Raw genomic sequence first — 24,693 nt, 5'->3', positions numbered from 1 at the left:
CATCATAGAGAGGTGATGTGTATGGCAGAGGCCACCAACGATGGGGTGCGAGAGAGAAAATGCCCGTAGGAGGGAAGAGAAGGTGCGTGCGCGTGAGAGGAGCCGACATCGAGAGTACGTGTTTGTTCGAGAGACAAAACGGAAGACTAGTATATATCGATGGTGTATGTAGGCGGGAATTAAACAAAGGGATGGTCTTATTGGTTTCGGGGATATAGGGGAAGAGTGAGAGGCGCGCGAGGCGTGGGGGGGGGGTAGCTAGAAGGAGATTGTAAGTGTGAGTGTGTGTTTTGCCCATCCAGGCGGAAGTTATGTGCACAAAAGAGGAGAACGATTCGATGTGGTGTTAGGATTGAGGGTAATTAACTACGTATGGAGACATAGAGACCTTGAACGTTCATGTGTGAGAGGTATACATGTATACGTGCGATGTGTGTGTGTGTGCGCGTGCGCATGATCGAGATAAAAGAAAGAAGACATAAGTCCTAAGATCAACGACATGGGAGAGACGGGTCGGTATGACAATATGCATGCATGTGAGAATGCAGGGAAGAAGGCCCGACAATTGAGCATGTGTTTTTGTCTTTAAGAGATAGTGGCGTGGGCTGGAGCATGCATCTATGGCGAGCAGAGGGGGTGAGGCGCAACGATTGTGCAAAAGGGATCAACCTATAAATGCATATGTATGGATAGACATATATAGTGTGGGTGATAGGAACTAAGACTCCGTGTGAGAAAGAAATGTTGACGGAGAAACTACAGATAGATACAGAGATGGAGATGCTAGCTAGAGAGACATCCATTAGTTTGGGTGTGGGAGATGACCGTCGGGTGGTTCAAAGGGTGAAGTTATATATGTGTGTGAGAGGGCACTTGACTGCATGTAGAGAGAAACATATGCAGTGTGCGTGATGGGAATCAAGAGTGAGGGAGAGAAAGAAGGTTGATGGGGAAACAGATAAATAGAAAGATAAAGATGCTAGCTAGTGCGCTCTAGAGATAGGAGTCGAGTGGATCAGAAGGCTGGGTTATGTGTGTGGGTGTGAGAGATATAGAGAGAGGGTGCATGTGAGTCACATACAAACAAATATCAGAGAGAAATGAGATCCAGAGAGATGGAGTTTTGTGTCTGCGAGAGAGAAAGATATTTCACAACGAGAGTGATAGCTAGAGAGACATATGAGGGAACGCAAGATATCTCTAGGGAGAGAGGGTGTGTTTGAGTGACATACAAGAGAACAATGGAGAAATATGAGACCCTGGGAGACAGAGTTTGTGTTTGTGTGTGAGAAAGAGATATGGAAGAGGAAGAGTCGTAGGTTCTCATATCTAAGGAGCTAAAGACATCTCTGTATGAGGGGTGTGCGAGTGGCACATATGGGAATAGTTGAGAGAAATGAGACCCCGGGAGACAAAGTTTTGTGTTTGTGTGAGATAAAGAGATTCCACATGGAGAATCATAGGTAGAGACACATAGCAGGGAGCGAGATATACTTAGAGAGAGATAGAGTGATGAAGGTCGATGGAGAGAGTATCGTCAGTGTGTTACGAAGATAAAAGATCATTGTCGACATACAGGTAGCATGAGAGATGCCTGAGAGACGATGAACGCGTATAGGTCCAGAGAGATAGTCCTATATAAGCATGAGTGATAGCTATATGAGACGAATATCTGGATTAAAGGGGATTCAAATATTTACTGGAGATCACGACATCCATAATATCATAACGCAAATTGGTGTATCAAACATGCATATTCATTTGAATTTGGGCACACGTGTAATGTTATATAGTTTATCAATATTGGTGATCCATAGATTCTTCAATTACAAACAATGCATGGTTTATATGCAATTAATGTCTAAACGGGATTACACTATATGTTGCATGTGTGAAACACATTATACATGTTTGAGAAGTTAAAAAAAAACCCGCATGAAACACACACTAATTGTAGACAATTAGCGAGGAATGCATACATTGGATTTCAACATAAAGTGGTTTCAAATATTTGAAAATCAAAATTGATGGATACAACCTTATGAATCTGAGACCATGCCATTTGTAAACCATATTTATGTATAAATGGTGTTGTGCTTTTGAAAGTATATATGTAAAAAAATGATGTATATAGAATGTAATTCCAATTGAAAATGGATCCCGCCCGGAAAAAAATAGTAGAATACAAACAGGATTCGAATTGAGTTGGCATGGTAAACGTGCACTGTGAAAAAATTGAACGAAGCAGGGAAAGTCGCAGTAACCGCCCAAAACCAAAATCTGCGAGATGGAAATCACTACTGCCTATCCCTGCCGCGCAAAGCCTATCTGCTGGATTTCTATAGGTTTCGATAGGGTAGGTTTGTAATTTCACCCAAACGTGACGTAATCGCCTCTCACCCGGATTCATACACGGTGGGCGCCAAAACACAGTGTGCCCTCGGCCGAAATCGACTCCCTCCCCGATTCATATTCATACACGGTGGGCGCCAAAAACAAAGTCCCGTTGGCAAATATTTGGTGTATGCGAGATTACCGTCCTATCCCCAACCGACTAATGTTGCTGTGATGTAGTAGAAATTTGAAATGGGGGCTAAGTTTGTAAATTTCCTCGCATTTGAGACAAGCGCGCCCTGAATACATGGTCCCCCTTCCTCTCTACCTCCCTTTTCCCCATTCGTACTCCGTGGGTGCCAAAACACCCTCTCCACCCCACCCTCCTCCGTCCGCCACCCCATCCACCACCGTCCTCCTCCACCATGTCGGAGCTGATACCCCGACGCCGCCGTCCATTACAAGAGATCGACCTCTCTCATCCACGCCTTCGGACCAGGATCCTTGCATCCCGTCCTCTTGCTTCATCCCCGCCGTCGTCCACCTTGTCGGCGCCGCTCCTACGACCGTCTCGTCCACCGCGCCCCGCCGCCATCGTCTACCCTCCTAGATCTGCTTCCACGCTGCCGATAGCCATCGCTACCGCAACACCGTCAAATTCTCAACAGATCCGTACATGGAGCTGCACCAGAGGCGGTACTCTTTCGTATCTGATCAACTTATTTATCGCAGCAAGAAAATAGATCGCCACTGCTTTACTCTGATTTCTTGTCTTGGTTGCGAAGTTGCTTTTGTCCGGTTTGCACCTTCAGATCCACCATGGCACGCTCAACACTATACTCCCAATGCTTATGGTTTTTTCCCCTTTTATATTCCGCACTAGTTAAATCACAGTAGACTAAATTTCAAAAGTGGGTCAGTCGATTTTTCAGAGCTCACCGAAGTTCGCCGGTGCGATCCAAGGGGCTCGGGTGGTTGTGGGGCTTCGCCGAACAAATAAAACTCGACACGGGTGGGAGTGGGGGTGGCGGAGGAACACAGGCGGTGGGGGCCGGTGGTCCAGCCGGTGGCCCGTGCGGTGTTCTGTATGGGAAGAATCAGAGATGAGGAAGAAGAAGGGTTAGGAGACGTAGGATCTTCATCCAACCGCCTGAAATGGTCGAGAGACAGCTAGGAGTTGCATTCTTAATGCGCTCTGGTTCATCATGTGTGGGCACTGCGCAACCAACATTTTATTATCCAAAATTTGCTTGCTCTTCTTTACCATGTTCGATAGTGTTGGCCTGTACGTGATCGATAGGCTTTCAATTACTAGCGGCAATACAACACCATATTTTCAAGCCAGTTCCACTTTCCCGATTTATATATCGTGGTTATGGTGTACCCCTGTTATGTACACTATGATCTGCCTAGTTGCTGTGTGCTCTTGTTATCATGGTTTGGCAATAAACTATCTATACAGTATATTATGAACCTATCATCTGCCAGCTATCCTTACTTCTGGAGCCTATTTTTTCTGTACTTGTGCCAGATTATATAAATGCACGCACGATATTACAGCACACATGAGCTCTCTCGTCAGAATCCAGTGATAGCAGATAAGTGTTTACAGTGGCGCCCCTATATTAGAATATCATCTGCATTACAAAGATAATCTCACAACTATTTATGTTTTCATGGTTCTTAGATATTATACGCAATTATAGTGAATATCAGAATCCGCGCATCAGAAGAATATTGTGGAACACTGCAATGACTTACAAAATTGGCACCAAGGCATTGAGTGCCATTCTGGAAGCAATGAAACTCGTACGCTCCCCACCTGTTGATTCTTGTTCAGAATATCATTCTAATGACTATTCTAACCTCGAGGAGTCAAAGGCAGATGGTCTGTCCTGTTCACCCATCAAGGTGCCTGTTCTAATTTGGCAAGGTTTTATTGATTGCGCGTATCTTGCATATGTTGTCTTGCATTTCTTCTACTTTGTTGCACCACCATCTGCTTAGTTTACTCATCATATAACTCGAGATGCCATGCCCATCCATTATCAATACATATTTCATCTGTCGTCATACCATGTTTTTTCACTCAAATGTTGTTCCTGTGCATCAGACATCAAAAAGGAAGAGGGTGATTGCCGAACCTGAAGGAGCACCAGCAAAGTCCTTGAAAAACGTGGTGGTGCCAGAGAAATCAGACAGCGCCCCACTTATATTGGTTGTACAACTAGTGACACAAAACATAGGACCGACTCCAGCAGACTATACCCATACTTCACAGGCCACACCACTAGCCCCACCACACAGGACCTACACTCCAGCAAAAGGTATACCGAATTCATTTGCCATAGCACCAGCCGTACCACAGAAAAATCCCACTCCAGCAAAAAGTACAGCAAGTCCACGGCCGAAGACCTATCCCAACTGCAGAGACGGCCAATTCCTGCAGATTGGAACCCCATTCCATTTATTCCCAGTTTAAAAGACAATGCTTTCAATGTTGTTAGGGACTACGTGCATATATTCCCATCATGGGAAGATTATAGTGAAGACAAACACCATTTTCACATCTTCCTGTCCAACTTACGTGTAAGTTCTATTATTCATGGTTATTATTTTCCTGTTTTCTGCTGATCGAACACTTCAATGATTTACATTACATTGTTGTAACTAGGTGTGGGTCAATCTGGATAGTCATGACGAGCAAAGCTTGCTTGTGCTTTTCAAGGAAGCATTGCAGCAGTATCGGTGTTACCTGAGGAAATCACACTTTGATGACAAGTCTATAAACGAATTTCCGGTGCAGTCTCCTGTTCTAAATTTAGAAGACATTGAATGGAAAAACCTTATTATGCACTGGTCTCGTTCCCAGGATGAGGTACTGTCTATGAAATCACATGACAATTTGAACTTCTACTTTTCCGCATGTGCCTTACGGATCTTTTTTGCAGGAAATCAGCTCGAAGAAGAATTCCGGTTTGAAAAGAACGACATGATATTGCAAATATGCTGCCCGCTGCTTTGCTCTTGTTAGTACCTGTTGTCCTGTATCACTGTACTTGCATACATACCTGGTTCATTATGTGACAGCAGTATGCATGATGGCTTGCTTATCAATTGTTCGCTCCAAACTATCTGATCTGTATGAATGGTTACATTAGTGTAGAATATATCCAATGCCAATGAACTTTTTTAGCTCTGCATTGTTCTTGTAAGTACATGTTGTCCTTCATCAGTGTACTTATATTGACAGGTAGTTGTTCATGTACCATCACTCTGCATCTTATTTTCCTTTGCCCTCCATTTTCTACACATCAGATCTATATTTACTCTTACCATAAGGTTGGTACTGAAGAAGTTTAGCTGTGCATTGCTCTTGGCTGTGCCTTTTGCCTGTATCGCTGCACATACATTTATAGCTACTTGGTTATGTAGCATCACTCTTCATCTTATCTTAAATATTCTCCATTTTTTCGTATATTATCACATCTATATTTACTCTTAACAAAATGTAGAATAAAGGCAATGCTTATGAAGAACATTCTGTGCTAAACTTCTTGAATTGCCCCCCATCAGCATGGACAAGGGCTTTATAGAGCATGTCTTCACTAGTAATGTAAGTTTGTCCTTCTCGAGTCTTCAAATATTGTTGTGTATATTTGGTTAGGCATGACTGCAACAGCTGTTTATTTTTGGTGTTTGCATCAAATTGCATGTTTAAAGTTTATTATGTAGTTCATAAACAAAAGTTTGTCCTTCTCAATTTAAGTTTTCAGTTGTACAACCAAGTTCCTTCTTCATACCATGTAAATTAAACTATACAGAGCAAGTGATCTTATTTTGCACTGCATGTATGCTTCTGTTCTTCATCCGTAATCCAGTGGTGTGGTGAACCTACCGACTACATCACAATGTCATATTCTGCAATGTCTTAACTATGAACAATGTCATATCATTCTACTATTATTTAAACCGCCTCTTTATTTGCCAATCTGAAATGGGATAAATTGACAGCACACTAACCATTGATACTTATGAGTTCTTGATCTGTAATCCAGTGGTGTCGTGAAGCTGCCAGTTCCTTCACAATGTCAATTCCTGCCATGTCTTGACCTGAACAATACCATATTGTGTTAATGCAATTTTAAACTGTGTCACTTTATTCGTCAGTAAGAAATGTGATGAATTGTCAGCACTGATACTTTTATGTGCAAAACCTGTCATCTGTCTGCTTATTTATCTTTCAGAGTGAGGAAGATATAAGTGTTGAACAAGCGCAGTCTCATCATCTTGCTCAGCTGCTTGAGCTGCAGCTCCCCAGCATGGCTAACCTTTCTTGAACTCTATTGAAGTGCTGTCAGTTTTGTATATTATTTTGTCGGCGTGTTTATTTGCACTGGTGGCGATCTTTGATGCCCAGTGTATGTAATCTGCTGTCTGCTTGTGCTTTATTATCATAGTGGCGAACTTTGATGCCCAGTGGATGTAATATGCCGTAATTTCTTTATTGTATAGTCTAGGTTTTTTTCTTATTCATGATGCTGCAGTTATTTTACTGTATATATATCCGTCTTCGCAGTAAACCGGCCAAACCGTAAAATTACGGTACATAATCGGGCCGTCATGCAATCACGATGTATGATCCGCATCATGGGCCCCGTCAAACTGGCCCACTAGTAGATTCGGGCCTTTAATAGGCCGAGTAACCCGCGGCCCTCTTTTCGCAAGAAAACTCAATGGGATTTTAGGAGGCTGAGAAGTAGGCTGGGCCTGAAACGTGTCGAATAGCTCACGGGCCGGAAGCAGCCCGAAATGGACCCTGGCCCATGATTGTGCGAATCAATTCACGGGCTTTTAACAGGCCAAAGTTGTCTTGGTCCTTGTTTGGCCCAATCAGATATCGGCTGCGAGCAGGCCAGATGCAAACCGGGTCGTAGTTAGGCCCAACTATATGACGGGCTTTTAACAGGCCGAAATTAATATAGGGCCGAAATGTTAAATGGGCCCTTAACAGGCCAAAACTAATATCAGGCCGAACTACTAAATTGGGCCTTTAGCAAGTGGGCCCAAAAGCATAGCGTCCAGTCAACGGGCCGAATCTGATATGGGCCATAATTGAGCCCAAAGCCTCTTAAAGGGTCGGACTTGATCTGGGCCGTGATTTGGCCCAGAAAGTGGGAGGCTTTTAACGGGCCGGATCTTATATGGGCCATTATTAGGCCCGGAACGTGGCAGGCCATTAATGGACCGGATCAATTATGGGCCGGCATTTGGCCCAAAACATGGCAGCCAGTTAATGGGCCGGCCTACTAGGGTCCTCAAAATCTTGTGGGCCTACAGCTGGGCCGGCCCATTAATGTCGGCGAAATCTCGTGGGCCTTTAGCTGGGCCGGCCCATTATGATCCGCAAGAATTTTGTGGGCCTTTACCTGGGCCGGCCCATTATGGCACACGAAAATCTTGTGGGCCTTTACCTGGGCTGGCCTATTATGGCCCGCGAAATCTTGTGGGCCTTTAGCTGGGCCACCCATTATAGTCCGCAAAATCTCGTGGGCCTTTAACTGGGCTGGCCCATTATGGGCCGCAAAATCTTGTGGGCCTTTAGTTGGGCCAGCCCATTTAAACTTGATTGGCCGTGCCACGTGTCGATGTATCATAGGCGCCTTCTGTCCAATGAGTGGATGACATCTGTCCCAACGATGAGACGACACGTGTTTCCTCCAGCCAAAGATGATTTTACACATGGAAAATCCCCATTGGTCGGGGCTGTTAACAGGTTATCGGATCCAAAACCCGATCCGATAGCTTAACGGCGTTCCGTTACGGTGGATGCCACATGTCGGTCACCCTTGACGAAAGCACTTCTGTGACGCGCGATTTATCGTCATGGAAGTGGACACTTCCATGATGATAATTTTGGTAATGTCATCGAACACTTCTACGACAGCACAGGTATGACTATCTTGATTCTGTCATAAATTTGTCATGGATGTACATGCATGACAAAAAACGCGACCTACTATGACAAACACGTATCATCATGGAAGTGTATTTTTTTGTAGTGTTTAGGTGTCGCAAGCCTACTAATAACGGAAGGAGAATCTAGTGCGGAGCTAGATGGCAGTTCCTTACCTCCCCTCGTAGTTCAGGACAAAATAGTAGTTCGATCGTCTTTCAGGTTCTTCATAGTGATCAACAGATATAAATCCCAAGTGACTCAGAGAATAGAGCTATGCTCCCCGGCAACGGCGCCAGAAATTAGTCTTGATAACCCACAAGTATAGGGGATCGCAACAGCTTTCGAGGGTAGAGTATTCAACCCAAATTTATTGATTCGACACAAGGGGAGCCAAACAATATTCTTGAGTATTAGCAGTTGAGTTGTCAATTCAACCACACCTGGATAACTTAGTATCTGCAGAAAAGTGTTTAGTAGCAAAAGTGGTATGATAATAAAGGTAACGGTAGCAAAAGTAAAGATAAATGTTTTTGGGGTTTTTGTAGTAGTTGTAATAGTAGCAACGGAAAAGTAAATAAGCGAAGAACAATATGTGAAAAGCTTGTAGGCAATGGATCAGTGATGGATAATTATGCCGGATGCGATTCCTCATGCAATAGTTATAACATAGGGTGATATAGAACTAGCTCCAATTCATCAATATAATGTAGGCAAGTATTCCGTAAATAGTCATACGTGCTTATGGAAAAGAACTTGTATGACGTCTTTTGTCCTACCCTCCCGTGGAAGCGGGGTCCTAGCGGAAACTAAGGGATATTAAGGCCTCCTTTTAATAGAGAACCGGACCAAAGCATTAACACATAGTGAATACATGAACTCCTCAAACTACGGTCATCACCGAGAAGTATCCCGATTATTGTCACTTCAGGGTTGTCGGATCATAACACATAATAGGTGACTATAGACTTGCAAGATAGGATCAAGAACACACACATATTCATGAAAACATAATAGGTGCAGATCTGAAATCATGGCACTTGGGCCCTAGTGACAAGCATTAAGCATAGCAAAGTCATAGCAACATCAATCTCAGAACATAGTGGATACTAGGTATCAAACCCTAACAAAACTAACTTCATTACATGGTAAATCTCATCCAACCCATCACCGTCCAGCAAGCCTACGATGGAATTACTCACGCACGGCGGTGAGCATCATGAAATTGGTGATGGAGGATGGTTGATGATGATGACGGCGACGAATCCCCCTCTCCGGAGCCCCGAACGGACTCCAGATCAGCCCTCCCGAGAGAGATTAGGGCTTGGCGGCGGCTCCGTGTCGTGAAACCCGATGAAACTTTCTCTCTGATTTTTTTTCTCCCCGAGACAGAATATATGGAGTTGGAGTTGAGGTCGGAGGAGGTCCAGGGGGCCCACGAGATAGGAGGCCGCGCCCTAGGGGGGGCCTGTCTCGTGGACAGGCTATGGGCCCCCTGGCATTAATTCTTTTGCCAAAAATTCTTATTAATTCCAAAAAGTGCCTCCGTGGATTTCCAGGAAATTCCGAGAACTTTTCTTTTCTACACATAAAACAACATCATGGCAGTTCTGCTGAAAACAACGTTAGTCCGGGTTAGTTTCATTCAAATCATGCAAGTTAGAGTCCAAAACAAGGGCAAAAGTGTTTGGAAAAGTAGATACGTTGGAGACGTATCATCCACTCTCCCGCAACCCGTTGTACCATCTACTTGAACATGGTGCTTTATGCTTCATATTATTATCCAATGATGTGTTGCCATCCTATGATGTCTGAGTAGATTTTCGTTGTCCTATCGGTGATTGGTGAATTGCTATGATTGGTTTAATTTGCTTGTGGTTATGTTGTTGTCCTATTGTGCCCTCCGTGTCGCGCAAGAGTGAGGGATTCCCACCGTAGGGTGTTGCAATATGTTCATGATTCGCTTATAGTGGGTTGCTTGAGTGACAGAAGCATAAACCCGAGTAAGGGGGTTGTGGCGTATGGGAATAAAGAGGACTTGATACTTTAATGCTATAGTTGGGTTTTACCTTAATGAATCTTTAGTATTTGCGGATGCTTGCTAGAGTTCCAATCATAAGTGCATAGAATTCCAAGTAAGGGACGATATGTTAGCTTATGCCTCTCCCTCAAATAGAATTGCAATAGTGATTACCGGTCTAGTAACATAGTCAATTGCTTATGGGCAATTCCACAACTCCTACCACCACTTTTCCACACTCGCTATATTTACTTTATTGCATCTTTATCTAAACAGCCCCTAGTTTATATTTACGTGCTCTTTATTATCTTGTAAACCTATCCAACAACACCTACAAAGTACTTATAGTTTCATACTTGTTCTAGGTAAAGCAAACGTCAAGCGTGTGTAGAGTTGTATCAGTGGTCGATAGAACTTGAGGGAATATTTGTTCTACCTTTAGCTCCTCGTTGGGTTCGACACTCTTACTTATCGAAAGAGGCTACAACTGATCCCCTACACTTTAGGTTATCAGGGGTCCGCGTTGGAATGGTTTGGGTGGAATCTCACGTACACACATTCCTTTTGCGCCACCTTTCCTTTGGCTCTTTGGAGCTTCCTCCATCTCACCGTGTCTCTGCAGAGTGAAGGACTCCTAGTGTTGCTGTTCAAAGGCTGGCGGTAGTACTGCTCCCCAGAGCGGTACTACCGCAGGCACCGACGGTAGTACCGAGCCCCGACACGGTAGTACCGTGGGTGCCCATGGTAGTACCGCTCCATCTAAGCGGTAGTACTGTGAGCTCTGGCCTGGCGCTGCTGCGCAAGCGGTAGTAGGGGCGGATGTAATTTTTTACTTCCGCGCCCTACGCGGTAGTACCGCTCTAGCGCGGTAGTACCGCTCTAGCGCGGTAGTACCGTGCAGCCTGGCCAGGCACAGCGGCATGAGCGGAAGTAGGGGCGGATGTAATATTTTGCATCCGCGCCCTACACGGTAGTACCGCACCTGGTTTGCGGTAGTACCGTGTCGGACTTTTGCATAGATAAAATCTCAGTGGATGTAGTCGCGGATGTAATTTTTATATCCGTGCCTACCATGCCTGGACGTTGCCTGCCATGCGGTAGTACCGCATGGGGTCACGGTAGTACCGCGCCAGTGGTTCTACCGCACCCTGTCGGTGCTCATCTGGTCGGGTCCAGACCCTGCCGTGCCCACGGTAGTACCGCGGACCTCCACGGTAGTACCACAGGCCCGTGCGGTAGTTCCATGGGTCGCGGCTTGAGTGGTGGGTAACGGTTGGAATTGTCCCTTGACTATAAAAGGGGTGTCTTCTTCCTCTAGTTGACCACCTCTTCCATCCCCAAGCTCCATTGTTGCTCCAAGCTCCATTTTCGCCCGATCTCTCTCCCTAGCCAATCAAACTTGTTGATTTTCTAGGGATTGGTTGAGAAGGCCCCGATCTACACTTCCACCAAGAGAAATTTGATTCCCTCCACTAATCTCTTGCGGATCTTGTTACTCTTGGGTATTTGAGCACCCTCGACGGTTGAGGTCACCGCGGAGCCATAGTCCATTGTGGTGAAGCTTCATGGTGTCATTCGGAGCCCCCAATTAAGTTCTGGAGATTGCCCCAACCTTTTTTGTAAAGGTTCGATCGCTGCCTCCAAGGGCACCAATAGTGGAATCACGGCATCTCGCATTGTGTGAGGGCGTGAGGAGAATACAGTGGCCCTAGTGGCTTCTTGGGGAGCATTGTGCCTCCACACCGCTCCAACGGAGACGTACTTCCCTTCAAAGGGAAGGAACTTCGGTAACACATCCTCGTCTTCATCGGTTCCACTCTTGGTTATCTCTTACCTTTACTTGTGCAAGATATATTGTGGTCTATCCCTTGCTTGCTTGTGTGCTTATTGTTGTTGTATCATATAGGTTGCTCACCTAGTTGCATATCTAGACAACCTACTTTCATGCAAAGTTTAATTTGGTAAAGAAAAGCTAAAAATTGTTAGTTGCCTATTCACTCCCCCCCTCTAGTCACCAAACACGCCCTTAGCGGCCCTCCTATTGAAGCCCACAGCACGGTATGATTCTCCAATTCGTTTCCTTCCTCGTGCATGAAAAAAACTCAATTGGGGGCTAGTCACCACGTGTCGCGTGCTCCCCCTGCCCATGCGCTTCTCGTAAGGCGTGAAAATCGTGTCTGTCGGTATCGTCGTCCTCGACATCTAGCCAGTGGTCGTGCTGCCCTGGCCTACCGCCATTAGTTGCAGCTCGTGTCGAGGTTGGAAGCTTGCATAGGAGGTCATCGTCGTGCACGTCATCGCATTGATGTATCACCCTGACGTCCTCTGTTCCAGCAAGTGTGTGTGCTACTTCATTCCCGCCACCGAAACACCGCGACGTCGAAGGTTGCAGCATTGGTAGCGTCGGACATCGCAGCTCAAAACACCCGGGCCTTGTCTCTCGGGTCACCGCGTATCCATGGCCATAACAGTAAAACAAAATGCTTGGCATAGATTTTGCAGGCTCCGGTTGCAGCCCACGGTTGCGCCACCCGTCATTGTCACAAAAACCGCATTCGTCGATTGAAGCAAAAAAACTGTCAGCTCTAGCTTCGCCGGCAGCGGTCCAGCATCCCCATCATCGCTTGCAGCTCCTTTTCCCGCTGCTGGTTGAAGCTTTTCTGTCGCAGCTTGCACAAGCAAACCGCTGGTCGCAGCAACAAATCACACTGCCAGTTGAAGCTTTTCTGAAGCCGGTTGAAGATTTTTGTCGCAGCTTGCACAAGCAAACCGTTGTTCGCAACAACAAATTGTTGTGCCGATTGAAGCTCTTTTGAAGCTGATTGAAGCTTTTCTATCGCGGCTTGCGCTAGTCGTGACAAAATATCGCGCTACCGGTTGAAGCTTTTTAAGCTAGTTGAAGATTTTTGTCGCAACTAGCAGAAGCAAAAGTGTTGGTCGCAACAACAAAATTGTCTGCTAGTTGAAGCTTTTCTGTCGGTCGGTTGAAGCTATCGATGATGTCGGTGTATCATCTGTAGAGGTGTGTTCTAGCCCCCCGTGTCCATTGTCTCCAGCGCCGGTAAGTGTCGATTGCAGCATGCTCGTGTCCGAGGACCCAAAAACTAAATCCGACCTGGCCCGAAACAAATAGGAAGTGCACTTTTCCCATTAAATAACCCACTTTAATCATTTGTGGGCATATACATAATATAGCATAGCTATATATCTATCAAGACCCTATTCTTGACTTATTTTAGGCTTTTAATTTGGGCCGAATCTAGAGCCCGAGCACGGGCCAACCATTAGTCTTTGGGTTTGGGCTGTCGGGCTCTCATCATGCCCAAGTCTTATTTTGGCTGTGTACATCCTAACTATGCAGTCAACCCTTTTGAATTAATAAAATTCATCTTTAATCCAAAAAATCTCTAAAGGCTTGGTTTCACACAACCAAAACCCGAAAAGAACTCATCATGTCACAGCCCTCTACTCAGTTGAGAACAAGAAGGGTCAGAAATTAGTTAGGTTGAGGCTAAGTTTGTGACTGTTGAACTATTAGATTATCTTACAATTTGATGTGAAAATAGCAATAAAAAGGCTAAGTATGTGATTGCTAAACTATGGAATATGTCTTATTAATTTGGTGAGGAAAAACAGTTGTGAAATGTTTGAAATTAAGTTATTCCAAACACTTAAATGGGCAAATAAATAATTCAGTGAATGGATACCGAACTATAAAAATCTATGGCGATGTCACGCTACTCTGTTCTTTAATGACATGACATAATTTGAAAACTACTGGGAGTGAATGCAAGATGCAAGTGAGCAACTTTGGAAGATACTGAATATACATACATGATATAATCGGGTCTGTTATACTGCTACATTGTTGAATAATTGTTTCTCAGTTTATGTGAAAACAAGTTCATTGTTCGGTGGATTGCTTTGCTCACAAAGCTTATTTGAGTCTAAATGTAATGGGGATTGATTTATTTATTTATTTTGCTTGGTTTATTTATTTATTTTGACTCCCGAACTGATTTTATTTTTATTTCGACTCGGGAACTGAATTTTTGTTTCACTCGAGATCACCAACTTATAAGTTTCTAATAAGAATCTCGATGAGCGTTGTTTTGTTACTAGGTACGGAGCCCAGCTTCTTAGACAAGGTCACAGGTACTTCCACGCCAATATAAGCATGGTCAATTTAGTCATCCGTGACCAGCTCAACTCTAGTGAGGTAACGGGTTCCGAGATATCCACTGCTTTAATCTGGTATCGTTAGCTAAATAAGCATGACGTCTACTTAATAATCCAGAGTCTTTATGTGCTACTATCTTGAGAGCTAAATATTTTCTGGACGGCGATTTAATGAGTGCAAATCTAAAATAGGACTCCTCTTTTACTTGGCAAAGTATCATGGCGGGAGTGAACTGTCTGAAAAACGGTTATATTTGGCGAATTGGAAACGGACATAAGGTTGATATTTGGAGAGATGCATGGATTCCTAACTGTGCGAATAGAAAAATTATTACTTATAGAAGGGGACAACTACTATCAAAGGTTTGTGATCTTATTGACCCAGTCACAAATTCTTGGGATGAAGATCTGGTGAGACAAACATTCTGGCCAATTGACGCACAAAGGGTATTAGCAATTCCACTTCCCATCTGTAATATGCCTGACTTTATTGCTTGGAGCCATAAAAAATGATAAGTTCAGTATTTGGAAGAATGGAACCAACAACATGAGAAAAAATTGAAACAAGCACACGTAATGGGTAGAACCAATGTCAACCCTATATGGGGTAAGATTTGGAAACTATCCTGCCTGGCAAAAATTAAAATTTTCGTATGGCGTACACTGCATGGTACCCTCCTATGCGGAGTTACACTTGCCAATAGACATATATAAGTTTCACCCATTTTCCCTTCATGCTCGAATGGACCAGAGGATACAAAACATGTCTTGTTTCGGTGTCAGAAGGCGAAAGAAGTTTGGGAAAAATTAGGCCTACAAGAGGTGATCCATAAAGTCTGTGTTGTTGATCACGAGGGAGATAGAGTGGGAAGTAGGAGGCCTCATTCAAAATGGCATTTGAGCCACTTTTGGAAATACTTCATATGGGTTTCGAAACCTTTTCCAAATATATTTTCAAAAATAAATAAAGAGAGAAGGTAATAGGACTCCTTCAATTATTGGAAATACAAATGGGAACTGGATGTTGGAACCAATTCAGAATGGTTTGAAAAATATTTGAATCCAATTGGAATAACCATTTTGGATTTTATTGAAGTTTTCTTTATTTGGTTTTTTAATTATTTTTCTCCTAAAAATAAATAAATGGAAAATAAGGTAAAATGATTCCCTATAGTAGAAATGTAGATAAAAATGAGTTTGAAATCATTTTGGTATTTTAAAATATTTTTATTTGGTTTTTAAATGAACCACTAGTACTGTTTGCTTTAGTAAAATTTTATGGAATTTATTTGCCGCTGAAAATATGTTCATCATTTAGGAAATCTTTTTCTGAAAATTTTGATATATAATATGCCTATGGAAATTTTGTTATTTTATTTTTCTTGTTCCATTTTTGTTTAAACAAAAAAACGTATGTGCGGCCCATAACTAACTGTCGCCGACATGCGCAACACAGTAGACAGGCCGGCCCGTATTTTTTTTCTTTTTATTTTCATTAAGGTTTACGATTTTTTTACTTTTTTTCCTCGAATGAAATTTCTGGGAAAAATACTTTTTTAAAATAAAAACTTTGCGCATGCGCGCGGCCTGCCGGCGAAGTCTTTTTTAGGCCCATGCTATTCCCTTCCGTTTTATTTGTTCGTCTACATTTAGTCCCACATTGCCTTGCCTTTTGCCCCTAAGCCTCTCTTCCATCTATAAATATAGAACCATAGAACCCCAAAAATCATTCACTGTGGGTTAAATCAATATTTTGGTTTGACTAGCTTCACAAAAGAAAATTATATTTCTTCTCTCTGGCGGGACTTCTGAAAGTTGTTTCCTCTCTCCGAAGTCGTCTTTTCTCTATCTTATAAAGGTATCTTTTTTCGTATTTTTTTATACTTCCATAGCTTATTATTTTTAGACTAGAGTACATTAGAATAATTAAATTTATAAATTAGTCCCTGTATTTACATCTTAAGACTAGATTCATAGCTCTTTTTCTTCCGTAAAATAGCTTCACCCTGATTTCCGAATAGCCATAACTTTTTGCTTCTTGATTTGAATCTACCAAATAAACTTTTTGCAACTTCTAAATTTTGAAATTTGTTCAGATTCATACTCAAATCTCTTTCGATCATATCTTTTTATCCGTACCTCTGTTTCCGATGAACCCAACTGTATCGGATTCATATTGAAGTAATACTTCCATTCGCACAATTAGTGTCACCTTTCCAACATATAATTTTGATCTTAGCCAATTACTCTACTAGTCCACCAAAGAGTTGTTACACAACATTCTAAGCAGATTCAATGATATGTTGAATTACTTGATCCATTATTTTTAATCTAGTAATTCTTTTTCCTACATTTTCATATTGACTTCCTACATCCAGTAGCATCATTAGTTTCAACATTTAATCTTTTCAAATTTGAACGATTCAAATTTGAACTCGAATCTTCACTTGATCATATCTTGTAAACTATAGCGCTTTTTCTATTTATTCCTTTCTCAAATTTAATCCCTAGGCATATTCTAACATCTTGAGCCATCACCACACTTTTTCATCGAAATTAGGATCTGATCTTGCAAAATAATTTGATTGGTTCTTTCGGAGTTTTTGCAATCTTCCTTGGCATTTTTTGGGTCTTTGACTGATTGCTTATGTGTGGACAAAATTGCTTACTTACAATAGATTGATCGGAGTCTGACGAGTAGAACTATCTGGAATTATGAGTGTGAAGAATCTTCATCAACAGTACAAGGCAAGTTCACACTTTGATCATATTTTTCAATACCCAGTTGAAAGAACATGCGGTGCCCCCATGTTTGGTTTTGGTAATTGATGACAATCTCTATTGACTAGTGGTTGTCTTGAGTTATATTTGAAGGATTTGTCCATAGGCTTCTCTTGAAGTCCATGTGTTGGTTTCAAGGAGTTTATGAGTTGACCAAGGTGCTATTAAGGAATTATCCAAAGATTGGTCATGTGAGTGTTGAGCTTATTGCAAGCATGTCTTAAAGAAGAAGATTGTGTGATCATTCATGTTTACCTTCAAGACATCAACCAAATGAAGAGAGTTGGAAAGATTCAAGGTTGATCAAGACTAAGTCAAGGGTGAATCAAGTTGATCAACTCACAAAGCGCAGAAGATGTACCGAGAGGGATCAAGTGATCCCATGGTATGGTAAGCATTGTCCATTGCACTTTGTGTACTAACCCATGGTCTATGTGAGAGTTCTATGTGGGGTTAGATACGTGTCCATGGGCTTGCGTCCAGAGGAAGATATCATACAACCCATGGAAAGGATGACATCAAGTGGTGATCGTCATCAAGATTGCCATGTGCAAGTTCAAGTGGAGCATCACGAAGAGATCAAGTGCTTGAATATTGACATCCATTGTGGTATCAATGGACTTGTGAAGATGTGCTGAAGAGTGGCTCACCCATAGTGGACTATGAGGGAGCAATCATCCACCGGGTTATAGGATCGTTTGTCGTACTATCAAGGGGGGCTCTCAAGTTGGTAGCTTGATCGTATCGTTGGTAGAGAGCTCAAACCATTGCATCCTTGCATAATGTTTCTTGGTTCTTGTTTGGTTCTCTTTGTGAGTCTTAGAGCTTATGGTCATCTTGATGACAAGCTTGAGTTTATCGAAAATGGAGTTCGCATGCGTCTTCTGTGATGTTTTCGGTGTTGGAGGTTTTACCGGTCTTATTCGAGGAAGGGTTCTCACCTTTTTCTTATGGGCCTTTTATATTTTTCTTCTTATTGATATTTCTTTCAAGATTTTGTTATCCCTTTCCGCTAGCTTTCCAACAAACTTGGTTTCATCGAATTCGGAGTCCGTTTGCAAAAATTGTGGTAGTTTTGGTGTTCTGAAAAGGCTGCAGCAGTACTACCGCGATTGGAGCGGCTGTAATTTTTTACTACCGCTCCAGAGCGGTACTACCGCGGCTCCGACAGCAGTAGTACCGCTTCGGACCAAAAAAACTCATCCCAAGTCCTGTGGAGGTAGGTATGGAAGTATTTTTTTTGTACCGCTCGCAAGCAGTAGTACCACTACCATTTGCGGTAGTACCGTGAGGTCGAGCGGTAGTACCGTGAGGTCGAGCGGTAGTATCGCTCCGGCGGTTCTACTGGCCTTTTGCCTCCTCGCTGTTGTTTTTCAAAGGGGTACTAAAGCCCTAGCGGTAGTACCGCTCCTTGGAGCGGTAGTACTGCTCTGTGCGGACTGTGAGCATAATGGTTGGATTTTCCCCCACCTATAAAAGGGGGTCTTCTTCCCCACTGAACCTTATCTCTTAATCTCGTGTTATTTCCCCATTGTTGACCTTCTTCGAGCTTGCTAACTCTCAATTCCTCCAATGATTCTTGCTAGTTCTTGAGGGAAAAGAGAGAGGAGATCTAGATCCACGTTTCCACCAATCACTTTCTCCTCTAAGTGAGGGGAACCCCTTGGATCTAGATCTTGGAGTTCTTTGTGTTCTTCCTCTCATTTTCCTCCCTAGCATTAGTTGCTTTGGTGGGATTTGGGAGAGAAGGACTCAGGCACTCCGTGTGCCCTGGCCATTGCATTTGGTGCATCGGTTTGAGTTCTCCACGTGATACGTGGAAGTTACAAGTTGAGAAGATTATTACTCTTGGGTGCTTGGTACCCTTGAGCTTGTTACTCTTGGGTGTTTGGACACCATAGAGCTTGTTCCTCTTGGGTGCCTTGGCTCCCTAGACGGTTGGTGTTGTTCGGAGCTCAATCATTGTGGTGTAAAGCTCCGGGCAAGCGTCGGGGTCTCCAATTAGGTTGTGGAGATCGCCCCGAGCAATTTGATGGGTACCGGTGACTGCCCCCAACGGTTGCCAAAGTGTACGGGTTCGGTGACCGCCCCCAAGGGTCGCCATTTGTACGGGTTCGGTGACCGCCCTCAAGGGTCCCTTAGTGGAATCACGGCATCTTGCATTGTGCGAGGGAGTGAGGAGATTATGGTGGCCCTAGTGGCTTCTTGGGGAGCATTGTGCCTCCACACCGCTCCAAACGAAGATTAGCATCCACAAGGTTGTGAACTTTGGGATACATCATCATCTCCGCGTGCCTCGGTTATCTCTTACCCGAGCCCTTTACTTATGCACTTTACTTTGTGATAGCCATATTGTTCTTTTTCATATATCTTGCTATCACATAGTTACTTATCTTGCTTAGCATAAGTTGTTGGTGCACATAGGTGAGCCTAGTTGTTTTAGGTTTTGTGCTTGACAAATTAACCGCTAGGTTTATTACGCATTTGTTCAAGCCTAAACCATAATTATTTTAAATCGCCTATTCACCCCCCCTCTAGGCGACATCCTCGGTCTTTGAACTGGTATCAGAGCCTCGTCTCTCTTTGTTGGGCTTAACCGCCTAGAGAGTAAAGATGTCGACTAGGGAATTAGGATTCTCTGACACTCTTAGTTTCAATGGCACAAATTTTGATGTTTGGGTAATTCACATGCTTAATCTCTTTAGGTTCATGGACCCAAATTTAGAGCGAATTGTAGATATGGGTTTTTCTCCTCCAAAGGATCCCCAAAGCTTATCTTTAGAGGATGAGGAAAACTCTTATCTCAATGCTCAAGCTTCTAATGTGCTTTTCGATGCTTTGACCAATGTAGTTATATTTGAACTCATGCCATTCCGGGATGCTCATGAGTTGTGGACAAAGCTTCAAGATAAATATGGTGTGTCCAAGATTTGTAAGGATGATCGTTCTCCCTCCACCTTCGGCCATGTTGCGTTCTCAACTTCTACTTCACCTACATGTGGTTTTCCACAAGGTAATGACATGGTGAGTAGTGGTGTTCATTGCAATGATGATAGTGGGCTTATTGTTGATAATCCTTCATCACTTTCTTATTGTAATGCTTCATCTTTGGACTTTAGCACTTCGAGCACTCCAAATATTTCACATTCTTGTGTTGATAGTTCTTGCATATCATGTAGAAATTTCTTGACTAAATCTCATGATGATATGCTTGCTATATCTTGTTGCCATGATAAAAATGCATGTATTTCCTCGAGTTGTTGTGCTAACAATGTAGAGGAAACCCAACACTCCATGGAATAGGATGTGGTCTTGAATGGTGCTTCAAGGGATCCTACATCATCATCTATTGCCTTTTGCTTTATGGCCAAGGCTTCAAAGGTATCTCCCACTTTGAATCCCAATATATCTTGTGATGATATTGATGATGGCAAGAGTGATGATGATGTCGATTATGATGAAGAGAATGATGATGTTGACTCCTTAAAAATTAAGGGGGAAATGATTTTTAAAGCTCTTCTTAAGAATAAAATTGCTCGTTCCAACTTCATGGAAATCATGTCGATTGCTATTGAGAGCAAGATATATATTGATGAGTTGGAATCTCGTCTTGAGGAGATTGAGGTCACCATTGATAAAATGGAAGGTCATGAGCGTGATTACGCTAATGAGATTGTGGACCTCTCTCAAGCTCTTGAACTTGAACAAACCACCAAGGAATCTCTTGTGGATACTTTTGCTCTAGAATTATCTAGAGTGAAGGAATCTAATGATAGAGCTCTTGAGGTGGCCAATGTTTTTGAAACTAAAAATGCTAAGCTTGAAGTTGCTCATGGTAGACTCCTTGAGGATTTTGAGCACCTCCAAAATGGCTCAAGGGTCATCAAGGGTGAGCTCATCAAACTCACCGAGTCTCATGCTCAACTTAAAGCTTCTTATTTAAAAGAGCTTTCCAAGTTGCCTTCTCCTCTTGTTGTTAATGATGATGCTTGTGCTACTAACTCTATTTCTTGTGAAGCATCCATTTTAAAGGAGAATGTTGAGCTAAGGGCTCAACTTGAGTTGCTATCTAGCAAGTATGGGAAATTGGAAGAAAGTCGTGAAAAACTTTCTAGCTCTCATGATGATCTTCTTGTATCCCATAATGTGCTAAAAATAGCTCATGAGGCTATGATTGCTAAGGTAACATATAGTGAGCCTCATGTGGATATTAGCACTACTTTTAGTCAAAATGCTATATTGCCTTGTGCTAGTCCTCGTAATTCGTCTATGCATAACATTGGTACATCTTGTGATGAATTACTTTCCTTGCCTTGTTGCTCTAATGATGAAGCTTATACTTCCTCTAGTACTTGTGTTGAGACTAACCATGTAGAGGAAATCAAAGAGCTCAAGGCCCAAGTCACTTCTTTGAAGAAAGACTTGGAAAAGAGTCATGAAGGGAAATCCACACTCAACAATATCTTGAGTGTGAAAAAAATCCCCCAATGACAAAGGTGGACTTGGATTCAGCTCCAACAAGAAGAAGAAGTCCAAGTTGAACAAGAAGAAGGGCCAAGAACAAGTCAAGAATTCAGCCAAGATTGTTTGCTTCAAGTGCAAAATTAAAGGGCATCATGTGAGATCTTGCCCATTGAAGAAGAAGGCCATTAGTGACAAGCAACAAGGGAAGCGGCCACAAGTTCAATCTCATGCTCAACCGCAAGTTGAAGAAATGCCTCTTCCCAAGAATACTCAAGCTAATGCTTCTCAAGTTGAGAAATCAAGTGAGAAGAAAGTGAAGAGTAGACGTTGCTACTTATGTCGTGAGAAAGGTCACGTCGCTTCTTCATGCACTAGTGGTAACTTATCCAACCCAATCATTATTGATAATATCTATTCTCTTGGGAAGGATAAGGTTGGCAATGTGTTTGCCAAGTTTGTTGGTACTCAAAGTGGTGTCAAGAAAAGAACCATTTGGGTTGCCAAGACTATTGTGACTAACCTCTTAGGACCCAACTTGGTTGGGGACCAACAAGCTCAAACTTGATCAATAGGTGTTGTTGGAGAGCATTGGAGACTTGGCTACATTATGAATAATTAAGGGGACTTCATCATTCTTATTGTCTCAAGCCAAGTCAATTGGGTTATCAAGTTTCTATGTTATATCCAATGTTCCTCCTTGCGGTAACTCGTACTTAAATTGTTTACATTGATAGTTACTTGCCCCTAAGCATGTTGTGGTTGTGTACCTTGCATGTGTTTGTATATGATGTGTTTCCAATTTGCTTAACTTGAGTAATCAAGTATGTGTATGTTGGTTTGCACATCATGTACGTTTGTGTCGTGCATTCAGCCTTTGTGCATCTTGTTTGTTTCTTAGTTGGCTCTTGTGAGAGATTAACGGAATATCCCGTTATGGGGGAGTGATGTGCTTTGTGCACCTCGCAATCTTATAAATGTGTGTACATGAGGAATACCATCTAGTATTGATATTACAAGAGTATCTAGTCACTATGTGGTATGTCTTCTCATGAGAAATTCAAATTCTAAATAGTCCATTAATCATCTCTTGTTGGATCCTCTTATTGCCTCTTGTTAAGTTTTTATTGGTATCACATTATGGGGGAGTAATATGCTATGTGCATACTACAAGCCTAGAAAATGTGTACATTTGAGATATTGTCACCTAGAATTGATATTTGTAAATTATCTTGTTCCTAGGTGGCATGTTAGCTCTACAAGTTGCAATTCGCTTGTGTTTGGTGTGAAGATGATGTCGGATATCCTTGCTATCTACCACCGGGAATTACTTCCAAATACTTCTTGTCTTTTGACAATTGGTACTCACTTATGTGTGGTAGAAATTATTGATCATCTTCACGTTGGCGTTTGCTTTTTTTTTTGCCTTATCTCTTGCCAAGTTTGTGTCAAATCCCATTGCTTTCCATGCCACTTGAGGATCTTGTTGTTTTCTTGATCTTGTCTAGTGTTTTCTTGATATAGTGAAAGTGGTGATCCTACCTTGTGCATTTTGTATTCAATTGCAAATTCTCTATAATGCACAACTCGTGGGGGGAGCTATACTATTTTCTATAAAACACTAATCTTGTGATCCATTTTAAGTGTGTGTTGGTGGACGACAAGCCATTTCTTTTTGGTACTTGTGCCATCATGAAACTTTGTAGAGAGCTTGGTTTGTTTGGAACCATCCTCTCTTTTGGGAGTTTGATATAATTTTGTGTGTTCCAATGGATATCTCATTCCTTGATGTATCTTTGATATCTTCCAAGTGATGATTTCTCCATTTGGTATCCTTTTCACTTGGTATTTCCTTTTTTGGTATCGGTTCTTGAAAGTATTAAGCATGCATATTAACTTCACTTAGTTTCCTTGTCATGCTTTCTTTCTTTGACCCAATATATAGGGGAATCTCCACCAAGTCTCAAATCGGATGAGATGTGTGTGAAATTCATTCTCATATCTATTTGCACATATTTATGTGGAGATTGTCCTATGTATTGATGTTTCTAACCCTTTGGTCCCAATGAGTTTGGGTACCATTTTGTTTGTGTTGTTGTTCTAGGAACAATTGGAGATGCATTGGATACTCGGCTCATTCAAAAGGAAGGTGTTGTCACCATGTGCTTATTGGAGTCAAGCTAGGATGATCAATGAACTACTTTCTACCTTCAATTGGTTTCTACTACATATTTCTGATGCTATCTCGGTAACAAGTATCATCATCTACTACATGCACACAATTATTACATCAACCATGTGTAGGTTGTATCATGGCATGTTATTCATTCTTTCTTGTGATATTTGTTTCCTTTCTCAAAGCATCCCAACAATGATCTCTTGTTGCTAGTTGTGATGTCTTTGATCGTTGTGTGGTAGGAATTCATTTATATATAATAAGACCATATCTAGCCATGTGCTATGCTTCCAAGCAAATATTTTATTGGCATATCTATGAATTCCTTTTGGATATCTTGTTCCTTCATGTTGTAACTATTCCAGGTGTACATCCTTCTTTGTAGACATATATCATCATGATTTTGTCTACCTAGAACCTTATACATCTGAGAGAAATTACATCTCTAGATGATATCCTTTCTTTCACGTCCACCTTGTCTTTCTTATGTTATTTCTTTGGTGGCTCCGTGAAAGCTTTTGTCTTGAGTGCGGGTCTTATCTCGTTGCATCTTGATGCACTCTTGTGTGGTGAAGATTATTTTCCTCTTGCTTATCTTTACGAGGCTTGCCATCTTAATTGGTATCCATCGTCTTGATGAGCCTTTCATCATCTATCTTCACCACGGGTTGTCACAAGCATAGGTTCTCTATTTGCTTATTAGTAAGCTTGTGAACCCATTTGCCAGTTGTGTGTGGGAATGATAGGCCTTGCACCGTGTGCCTCATTCTTTCAAGACTATGTTGA

The sequence above is a fragment of the Triticum dicoccoides genome, chromosome 5B, assembly GCF_002162155.2.
Source record: "Triticum dicoccoides isolate Atlit2015 ecotype Zavitan chromosome 5B, WEW_v2.0, whole genome shotgun sequence".
NCBI lineage: Eukaryota > Viridiplantae > Streptophyta > Magnoliopsida > Poales > Poaceae > Triticum > Triticum dicoccoides.
The sequence above is the reverse complement of the archived record's forward strand: the minus strand, read 5'-3'. Positions refer to the sequence as shown.